The sequence below is a fragment of the Balaenoptera musculus genome, chromosome 2, assembly GCF_009873245.2.
Source record: "Balaenoptera musculus isolate JJ_BM4_2016_0621 chromosome 2, mBalMus1.pri.v3, whole genome shotgun sequence".
Taxonomy (NCBI): domain Eukaryota; kingdom Metazoa; phylum Chordata; class Mammalia; order Artiodactyla; family Balaenopteridae; genus Balaenoptera; species Balaenoptera musculus.
In genome coordinates, this window is record NC_045786.1 from 117,327,984 (window position 1) to 117,338,273 (window position 10,290).

The window sequence follows — 10,290 nt, forward strand, 5'->3', positions numbered from 1 at the left end:
ATTTAATTTTTGGGGAACCTCCATAATGCTTTCCACAGTGGCTGTACCAATTTATAATCCCTTCAATAGTGCATAAAGATTCCCTTTTCTCCATATCCTCACCAGCATTTATTATCTCTTATCTTTTTGATGATGGCCATTCTAACAGGCATGAGGTGATATCTCATTTTGGTTTTAATTTGCATTTTCCTAATGACTAGTGATGATGAGCATCGTTTCATGTATAGACATACCTTGCTTTCCTGTGCTTTGTTTTGTTGGGCTTCTCAGATAGTGTATTCCTTACAAATTGAAAGTTTGTGGCAACAGTGTATTGAGTAACTCTACTGGCACCATTTTTCCAACAGCAGTTGTTCACTTTGTGTCTCTGTGTCACATTTTGGTAATTCCCCGCATATATTTCAGACTTCTTCATTATTATTATACTTGTTGTGGTGATATGATCCGTGATCATTGATGCTACTGTTGCAAAAAGATTATGACTCATTGAAGCTCAGATAATGGATAGCAGTTTTTAGCGATGAAATATTTTTTAATTAAGGTATGTACATTGTTTTTTTATACATAATGCTACTGCACACTTAATTACAGTATAGTGTAACATAAATTTTATATATGCACTGGGAAACCAAAAAATTTGTATGACATACTTCATGATATTTGCTTTTATTGTGGTGGTCTGGAACCAAACACCCAATATCTCCATGGTATGCTTGTGCCTGTAGGCCATTTGTGTATCTTCTTTGAAAAAAATGTCCACTCACTTTTCCTTTGCCTAATTTTTAATTGGATTATTTGATTTTTTGCCATTATATATTTATTATTAACCCCTTATCAGATATAAAGTTTGCAAAAATTTTTTCCCATTTCATAGGTAGTCTTTTCATTTTGTTGATGGTTTCTTTTGCTGTGCAGAAGCTTTTTAGTTTGATGTAGTCTCACTTTTTTTTTTTATTTTGTTGCTTATGCTTTAGGTGTAATTTCCAAAAAATTATTACCAAAGCCCATGTCAAGGAGCTTTATTCTAATGCTTTCTTCTGGGAGTTTATGTCTTACATTTAAGTCTTTAATCCATTTCAAGTTAATTTTTATGAGTGGTGTAAAATAGGTGTCAAGTTTCATTCTTTTACATGTGACTATCCAGTTTTCCCAGCACCATTTATTGAACAGACTGTCTTTTCTCCACTGTTGAATATTAGTCGATCATATACACTTGAGTTTATTTCTGGGCTGTTGATTTGGTTTTGTTGGTCTATTTGTTTTTATGCCAGTACTATACTGTTTGAATTATTATAGCTTTGTAATATAGCTTGAAATCAGGAAATGTGTTACCTCCTGCTTTGTTCTATCTTGGGATTTCATTGGCTATTCAGGGTCTTTGTGGTTTCACATAAACTTTTAGAGTGTTTTTTCTTTTTCTTTTTTTTTTTTGGTCACACCATGTGGCATGCGGGATCTTAGTTCCCTGACCAGGGATCAAACCTGTGCCCCCTGCATTGGCAGTGCAGAGTCTTAACCACTGGACCACCAGGGAAGTCCCTGGAGTGTTTTTTCTATTTCTGTAAAAATTACCATTGGAATCTTGATAGTTGCCTCGAATCTATAGATATCTTTTGGTAGCATTGACATTTTAACACTTAATTCTTCCAATTCATGAACACATGATACCTTTCCATTTATTAGTGCCTTCTTTGATTTCTTTTATCAATGTCTTGTTTTCAGAGTAGAGATCTTTCACTTTCTTGGTTAAAGTTACTCCTAAGTATTTTACTGTTGTTGAACCTATTGTAAATGTGATCATTTCTTTTTTTTTTTTTAAGGAATTTTTTTGTTGGTGTATAGAAACACTGTGAATTTTGTATGTTAATTTTATATCCTACAACTTTACAGAATTCATTGATTAGTTTTAACAGTTTTTTTGGTTCAGTCTCTAGGATTTTTAAAATATGTAAAGTCCATGTAATCTGAAAGTAGAGTTAACTTTACTTCTTCTTTTCCAATTCTGATGCCTTTTATTTCTTTTTCTTGCCTGATTGCTCTAGGTAGGGCTTCCAGTACTATGCTGAATAGGTATGGTGAGAGGAGCACCCTTGTCTTGTTCCTGATTTTAGAGGAAAATCTTTCAACCTTTCACCATTGAGTATGATATTAGCTGTGGGTTTGTCATATATGTCCTTTATTATATTGAGATATATTCCTTTTATGCCTAATTTTTAAATGTTTTAATCATGAATGGATGTTGAATTTTGTCAAATACTTTTTCTGTGTCTATTGAGATGATGAAATCATTTTTTTTCTTTCATTCTTTTAATGCGATATATCACATTGATTGATTGTGTATGTTGAACCATCAGCATCCCAGGAATAAATCTCAGTTAATCATGAGAATAATACTTTTAATGTGATGCTGAATTCGGTTTGCTAGGATTTTGTTGAGATTTTTTTCATCTATATTCATCAGGGATATTGGCCTATAGTTTTATTTTCTAGTATTGTCCTTATCTGGCTGTGTTATCAGAATAATGCTGGCCTTGTAAAATAAGTTTGGGCATGTTCCCTCCTCTTCAATTTTTTGGAAGCTTTTGAGAAGGATTGGTATTAATCCTTTAAATGTTTGGTAAAATTCACTAATGAAACCATCTGGTGCTGGGCTTTTATTCATTGAGAGATTTTTGATTACTGGTTCAATCTATTTACTAGTAATTAGGCTACTCAGATTTTCTCTTTGTTACTGATTCAGTCTTTGTAGGTTGTATGTTTCAAAGAAGTTGTCCAGTTTGTTGGTGTATAGTTTTTCATAGTAGCCTCTTATTTTCCTTGTATTTCTGTGATATCCGTTGTAATATTCTCTTTTTCATTATACTTTTGTTGATTTCAGTCTTCTTTTTTTTCCCCCTTGTTTAGTGTAGCTAAGGTTTGTCAATTTTATTTATCTCTTAGTTTGGTTAATATTTTCTATTCTTTATTTTATTTATTTCTGCCCTAATCTTATTATTTCCTTCCCTCTGCTAACTTTGGCCTCAATTTGTTCTTTTTTCCTAGTTCCTTAAGGTGTAGAGTTAGATTGTTTCCTTGCTTCTTAATGTAGGCATTTATTGCCATGAACTTTCCTCTTACAACTGTTTTTGCTGAATGCCATAAGTTCTGGTATGTTGCATTTCCATTTCTGTTTGTCTCAATAAACTTTTTAATTTCCCCTTTAATTTTTTTTTTGTATTCATTAGTGGTTCAAAAGAATGTTGCTTAATTTTACAGTTTTCCTTTTGCTACTGATTTCTAGTTTTATGCCATTGTGATCAGAGGAGATACTTGGTATGCTTTCAGTCTTCCTGATTTGCTAAGACTTGTTTTGTGGCCTGACATTTGGTCTATCTTAGAAAATGTTCCATGTGTGCTTGAGAACAATGTGTATTCCGTTGTTGCTGGATACAATGTTCTATATGTCTATTAGGTCCATTTGGTCTACAGTATTGTTCAAGTCTGCTGTTTCTTTATTGTCTTTGTCTGGATAACTTATCCATTGTTGAGAGTGGGTTATTAAAATCCCCAACTATTAGTGTATTGCTGTTTATTTCTCCTTTGAGCTGTGTTATTTTTTTGCTTTATATATTTAGGTGCTCCAATGTTTGGTGCTTAGATATTTACAACTGTTATATCTTCTGTATGAATTGACTCCTTTATCATTATACAATGACCCTCTTTGTCTTTGTTTACTATTTTTAGTTTAAAGTCAGATATAAGTATAGCTACCCTGCTTTTTGTTGTTGTTGTTGTTACCATTTACCTAAAATGTCTTTTTCCATCCCTTCCTTGTAGGTTTGTGTGTCTTTAAAGCTAAAGTCAGTGTCTGGTAGGCAGCATATTTTTGGATCCTGTTTTTTTTATCCATTCAGCCATTCTTTGTCTTTTGATTGGAGAATTTAATCCATTTATGTTTGATGTAATTATTGGTAAACAAGGATTTACAATTGTCATTTTGTTCATTGTTTTCTAGTTGTTTTGAGATCCATTATTCCTTGTTTCTTATCCTGCTGTCTTTTTTTGTGTTTTGATGTCTTTTGGTATCAGTATGCTTTGACTTCTTTATCATGTTCTTTTATGTAATAGCCATAAGGTTTTCCCTGGTGGTTACCATGAGGGTTACATGAAATATCTTAAAATTGTAACACCCAATTTTAAGCTGATAACAACTTAAGTTCAACAGCATTCCTAAAGTTTAAACTTTTACTTCTCACATTTTATGTTATTGCTGTTACAATTTATGTATTTTAATATTGTGTAACTAACAACAGATTATTGCAGTTATGGTTATTTTTATAACATTTGTTTTTTAATTTTTAAACTGGAGTCATAAAATTATTATGCACCACTAATAACACATTACAGAATCTAACTTTAATGGTATATTTACCATTACCTGTGAATTTTTTGTTAACTTTTTATGTTTTTATGATGTTAATTAATGTCCTTTTACTTCCACTTAAAGAACTCCCTTTAGCATTTCTTGTAAGTCAAGTCTAGTGATAATGATTTCTCTCCAGCTTTTGTTTGTTCAGGAAATTCTTTATCCCTTCTTTATCTCTGAGTATAGAATTTTTGGTTAACAGTTTTTTGTTTTTTGGGTTTTTTTTCAATATTTGAATATGTCATTCCATTTTCTCCTGGTCTGGAAAGTTTATGTTGAGAAATCTGACAACAGTCTTATGGGGATTCCCTTGTATGTAACATCTCTCTCTCTCTCTTTTTTTTTCTTTTTTCTCTTGCTTCTTTTTAAGTTTCCTTCTTTGTCTTTGACCTTTGACAATTTAATTATAATGTCTTGGTATAGCCCTATTCAGGTTCAATCTCTTTGGTGTCCTTTAGGGCTCACTGATCTGGATTTTTTTGGGGGGGCCACATAGCATGACATGTGGGATCTTAGTTCCCCAACCAGGGATCAAACCTTTGCCCCCTACAGTGGAAGCATGGAGTCTTAACCACTGGACCACCAGGGAAGTCCCTGGATCTGGATTTTTAACATAAAGTCTATTTTGTCTGATAGTAATATAGCTACCCCTGTTTTTTTTTTTTTTTTTGGTTACTATTTTCTTAAACTGCCTTTTTTTTTTTAGTTTAAATTTTATTTAAACTAACTCTATAAGAGAAGAAAAGTCTATTTCTCTTCCCAAGTTTTAGAAGTTTCCAGCCATTATTGCTTTAAATATACTTTCTGTACCTTTCTCTTTCTCTTCTCCTTCTGAAATTTGCATAATGCGAATATTATTTATTTTCATTGTGTCCCATGAGTCCTGCAGCTTTTCTTTACTTTTTTTTTCTTTTTGTCCCTCTGACCAGAAAATTTAAATGCCTTATTCTCCAGGTCACTGATTCCTTCTTCTGCATGGTTGAGTCTACTTTTGAAAGTCTCTATTGAATTATTCAGTAATTATATTTTTCAACTCTAAGATTTCTGATTGGTTTTATTTTATGGTTTCTGTTTCTTTGTCAAATTTCTCATTTGTTCAAGCATTATTTTCCTAATTTTGCTTAGTTGTCTGTATGTTTTTGTAGTTCACCAAACTTCCTTGAGAAGATTATTTTGAATTCTTTGCCTGACAGTTCATAGATCTCCATTTCTTTAGGATGAGTATTGGAGCTTTATTAATTTCCTTTGGTGATATCATAGTTACCTGAGTTTTCATTGTCCTTGATTCCTTACCTTGGTATCTACACATTTGGGTAATCAGGTTCCTCTTTACAACTTTATAGGATTGCTTTGACAGAGACAGATCTTCACCAGTCAGCTCCATTCCGGTTTCTGTGTGTGTCTGCTAATAATGTCCTTGGGCATGTGGGGCCTGCCATTATGATCTACTTTTGATGAAGCAACTGTTTGAGCTCTGAGTATCATACAGAGTATTTTCACTGCCATAAAGTTCTTCCACTCTCTGTTTCTTCATCCCTCCCCACCCCATAGCCCTTGGCAAGCACTGATGTTTTTACTGTTTTTATAGATTTGCCTTATCCAGAATGTCATGGAATTGCAATCATACAGTATTTTGCCTTTTCAGATTGGCTTCTTTACCTTAGTAATATGCGCTTAAAGTTCCTCAATATCTTTTCATAGATTAATAGCTCAGTTTCTTTTTGGCACTGAATAATATTCCATCATCTGGATGTACTATAGTTAATTTATCCATTGACCTACTGAAGGACATCTTGGTTGCTTCCAAGTTTTGGTAATTGTGAATAAAGCAACTGTAAACATCTGTTATTCTACCTAGGACGCTCTTCCATAGCTATCTTCATGGAACTCTCCCTCTCCTCTTGCAAGCCTTTTCTTAAATGTCAAACATTTCATTAACCCTATCTTGACTACTCCATTTAAATTGCAAACTGCCCATGCCCAACCACTCCCAATCCCCATACTATGTTTTATTTTTTTCCAGAGCATTTATTGCCTACTATCCTATATCATTTACACATTGTGTGTTTTTTGTCTGTCTCCAACCACTAGAGTATAAGCTCCACAGAGATATGGGGACATGGCTTTTTGTCTGTTTTGTTCACTATATTGTCCCCAAAATCTATCCCAGTACTGGGAATATGTTAGTAGTTCAATAAATAACTTTTGAATTAGTGAATGAACAAAATGCTATATTCCTGCGCAGCTTGAAGCCAGTATCAGCCACAAAATATTGGCATAAAGCTACTCATTTATTAAGACCCTGGATTCCTTTTTAGCTATCATTATTAGAGATAGGCAAATTATCTAATGGTGTTGCTCAGACATTTAATGGTGTATATATTAATTCAAAGAGACTTATTATTCTTAATTCTAATTAAAATGTGGTTCTTTTTGATAAAATAGTTTAAATTATTTTTCTTTATTTAAAATGTAAACTAGCAAATATATATTTCAATATTAGCTTTGTCACAAAAATTGTAGTTCAACTGTTTTATGTATGCATAATATATTTTTACACTTTGAAAATAACTCCAGTGTTTATTGGTAGAATGTCATGTTTTGGATGCAACAAATTATGTTTGTACCACAACTAATTCAAAGTACATTAATTTAGTAACAACATGGCATTTCTCATAGTGCCAAGATATACCAAAGTTGCATTCATGTTTTCACTACAAAAATTTTTGTTTGAACATTTTAACTGACTTTACAATAGTAGTTATCATGGAGTCTATTATTTTAACTTTTAGAAAAATGAACTCCCAAAGTTTTGATTCTAATGAGTAAAATGATCAACTTATTCATGGAATTATCTTAAAAGATCAATTTTTTAAAGCATCAGATGAAATTTGTAAGTAACTTGCATCATTTATTCATTTATGGATGCTTCTTTGTTTAGGGAAAACACCTTCTACTCTCCTCTACTGTCAATTCTCAACTCACAGAATACTTCACTTTAGACAATATTGATCACCGAATGTGTATAGAATTTCCCCCACACCAAGTAATTCTGCCATATCAGATAGGTGTCCTACAATTTAATTTATTCTGACACTATCTACTTAAGGATAGTGTAAGATCCCATGGGTCAAGGGCTCAAGATGCCCCCCATCCCCACTCTACTTTAGATGCCAACCTCAAGCCCAGGTCGTTACCTGTGCTTTTGACTAACAGGCTACAATTTGGAGGGTCCCATGACCCCCTATTCAGGTTCAATCATTTGCTAGAGTGGCTTACAGAATTTAGGAAAATTTTTTCCTTACTAGATTACCAGTTTATCATAAAGGACGTTACTCAGGAGTAGCCAGATGGAAGAGATACATAGGACAAACTATGGGGAATGGATGCAGAGCTTCCATACCCTCTCTAGGAGTGTCACCATCCCAGCACCTTCTTGTGTTTACCAATCAGAAAGCTCTCTGAATACCTTTGGTAAGTGTTTTTAATGGAGGCTTTATGACATAGGTTATGATTGATTAAGTCATTGGTTTTTGCTGATTAACTCAACCTCCAGTCAGTTTCCCCTACCTGGAGGTTGGAGGGTGGGCATGAAAGTTCCATCCCTCTAATCATCTGATTGGTTCCTCTTATAACCAGCTCCCTATCCTTAGGAGCTTAGCAGCCGTCACCTCATTAACAAACTCAGGTGTTGCTGAAAGGGCCTTGATATGAATAACAAAAGATTCTCCTTTCATCTTTATTGCTTATATTATAGCAAAAGATGTTCCTATCATTCTTGTCATTTCAGAAATTACGGTGGTTTTAGGAGCTCTGAGCAGGAGCTGGGAGTAGAGACCAAATACATATTTCTTACTGTCACAACCTGGTTCCTTTATTTTAGAAGATAACTCTCTGTTAACCTCAAATCTCATTCACTTGGTTATGGTCTGTTTTACATGTGGGTCACTAGGTTAATTTTTCTCTCCTACACCTATACTCTGGAATAACTATTCAGCCATAATCATGGCTTTAAGTCTGTCTTTTTGAGCTCAGAGAAAGAGTTCCCATTTCCCTATTCAAACTAATATTTGTGCCCATCTTTTTTTTTTTTTTAAACATCTTTATTGGAGTAAAATTGCTTTAAAATGATGTGTTAGTTTCTGTTTATAACAAAGTGAATCAGCTATACATATACATATATCCCCATATCTCCTCCCTTTTGCATCTCCCTCCCACCCTCCTTATCCCACCCCTCTAGGTGGTCACAAAGCACTGAGCTGATCACCCTGTGCTATGCGGCTGCTTCCCACTAGCTATCAATTTTACATTTGGTAGTGTATATATGTCAATGAAACTCTCTCACTTCGTCCCATATTACCCTTCTCACTCCCTGTGTCCTCAAGTCCATTCTCTACATCTGTGTCTTTATTCCTGTACTACCTCTATGTTCATCAGAACCTTTTAAATTTTTTTTTTAGATTCCATATATATTTGTTAGCATATGATATTTGTTCTTCTCTTTCTGATTTACTTCATGCTGTATGACAGACTCTAAGTCCATCCACCTCACTAAAAATAATTCAATTTCATTTATTTTTATGCCTGAGTAATATTCCACTGTATATATGTGCCACATCTTCTTTATGCATTCATCTGTTGATGGACACTTAGGTTGCTTCCATGTCTTAGCTATTGTAAATAGAACAGTGAATATTGGGGTGCATGTCGCTTTTTGAATTATGGTTTTCTCAGGGTGTATGCCAAGTAGGGGGATTGCCAGGTCATATGGTAGTTCTATTTTTAGTTTTCAAAGGAACATCCATTCTGTTCTCCATAGTGGCTGTATCAATTTACATTCCCACCAACAGTGCAAGAGGGTTCCCTTTTCTCCACACCCTCTCCAGCATTTATTGTTTGTAGATTTTTTAATGATGGCCATTCTGACCAGTGTGAGGTGGTACCTCATTGTGGTTTTGACTTGCATTTCTCTAATGATTAGTGATGTTGAGCATCCTTTCATGTGTTTGTTGGCCATCTGTATATCTTCTTCGGAGAAATGTCTGCTAGGTCTTATACCGATTTTTGGATTGGGTTGTTTGTTTATTTCATATTGAGATGCATGAGCTGCTTGTATATTTTGGAGATTAATCCTTTGTTAGTTGCTTCATTTGCAAATATTTTTTCCCATTCTGAGGGTTGTCTTTTCTTCTTGTTTATGGTTTCCTTTGCTGTGCAAAAGGTTTTAAGTTTCATTAGGTTCCATTTGTTTATTTTTGTTTTTATTTCCATTTCTCTAGGAGGTGGGTCAAAAAAGACCTTGCTGTGATTTATTTCATTATGTCTGATTATGTCAGAGTGTTCTGCCTTTGTTTTCCTCTAAGAGTGTTATACTGTCTAGCCTTATATTTAGGTGTTTAACCCATTTTGAGTTTATTTTTGTGTATGGTGTCAGGGAGTGTTCTAATTTCATTCTTTTACATGTAGCTGTCCAGTTTTCCCAGCACCACTTATTGAAGAGGCTGTCTTTTCTCCTTTGTATATTCTTGCCTCCTTTATCAAAGATAAGGTGACCATAGTTCGTGGGTTTATCTCAGGGCTTTCTCTCCTGTTCCATTGATCTATATTTCTGTTTTTGTGCCAGTACTATACTGTCTTGATTACTGTAGCTTTGTAGTATAGTCTTAAGTCAGGGAGCCTGATTCCTCAAGCTCCATTTTTCTTTCTCAAGACTGCTTTGGCTGTTCGGGGTCTTTTTTGTTTCCATACAAATTGTGGGATTTTTTGTTCTAGTTCTCTGAAAAATGTCCTTGGTAGTATGATAGAGATTACACTGAATCTGTAGATTGCTTTGGGTACTCTAGTCATTTTCACAATGTTGATTCTTCCAATCCAAGAACATGGTA

General features: G+C 34.0%; 1 non-coding gene across 1 annotated transcript; it reads right to left on the reverse strand.

Annotated features, from left to right (window-relative positions):
* Positions 1-1,461: 1,461 nt before the first annotated feature.
* On the reverse strand, positions 1,462-1,534 carry TRNAG-GCC. The gene has a single exon. It is a non-coding gene; the product is annotated as a tRNA-Gly (tRNA).
* Between the last annotated feature and the right edge of the window lie 8,756 nt (positions 1,535-10,290).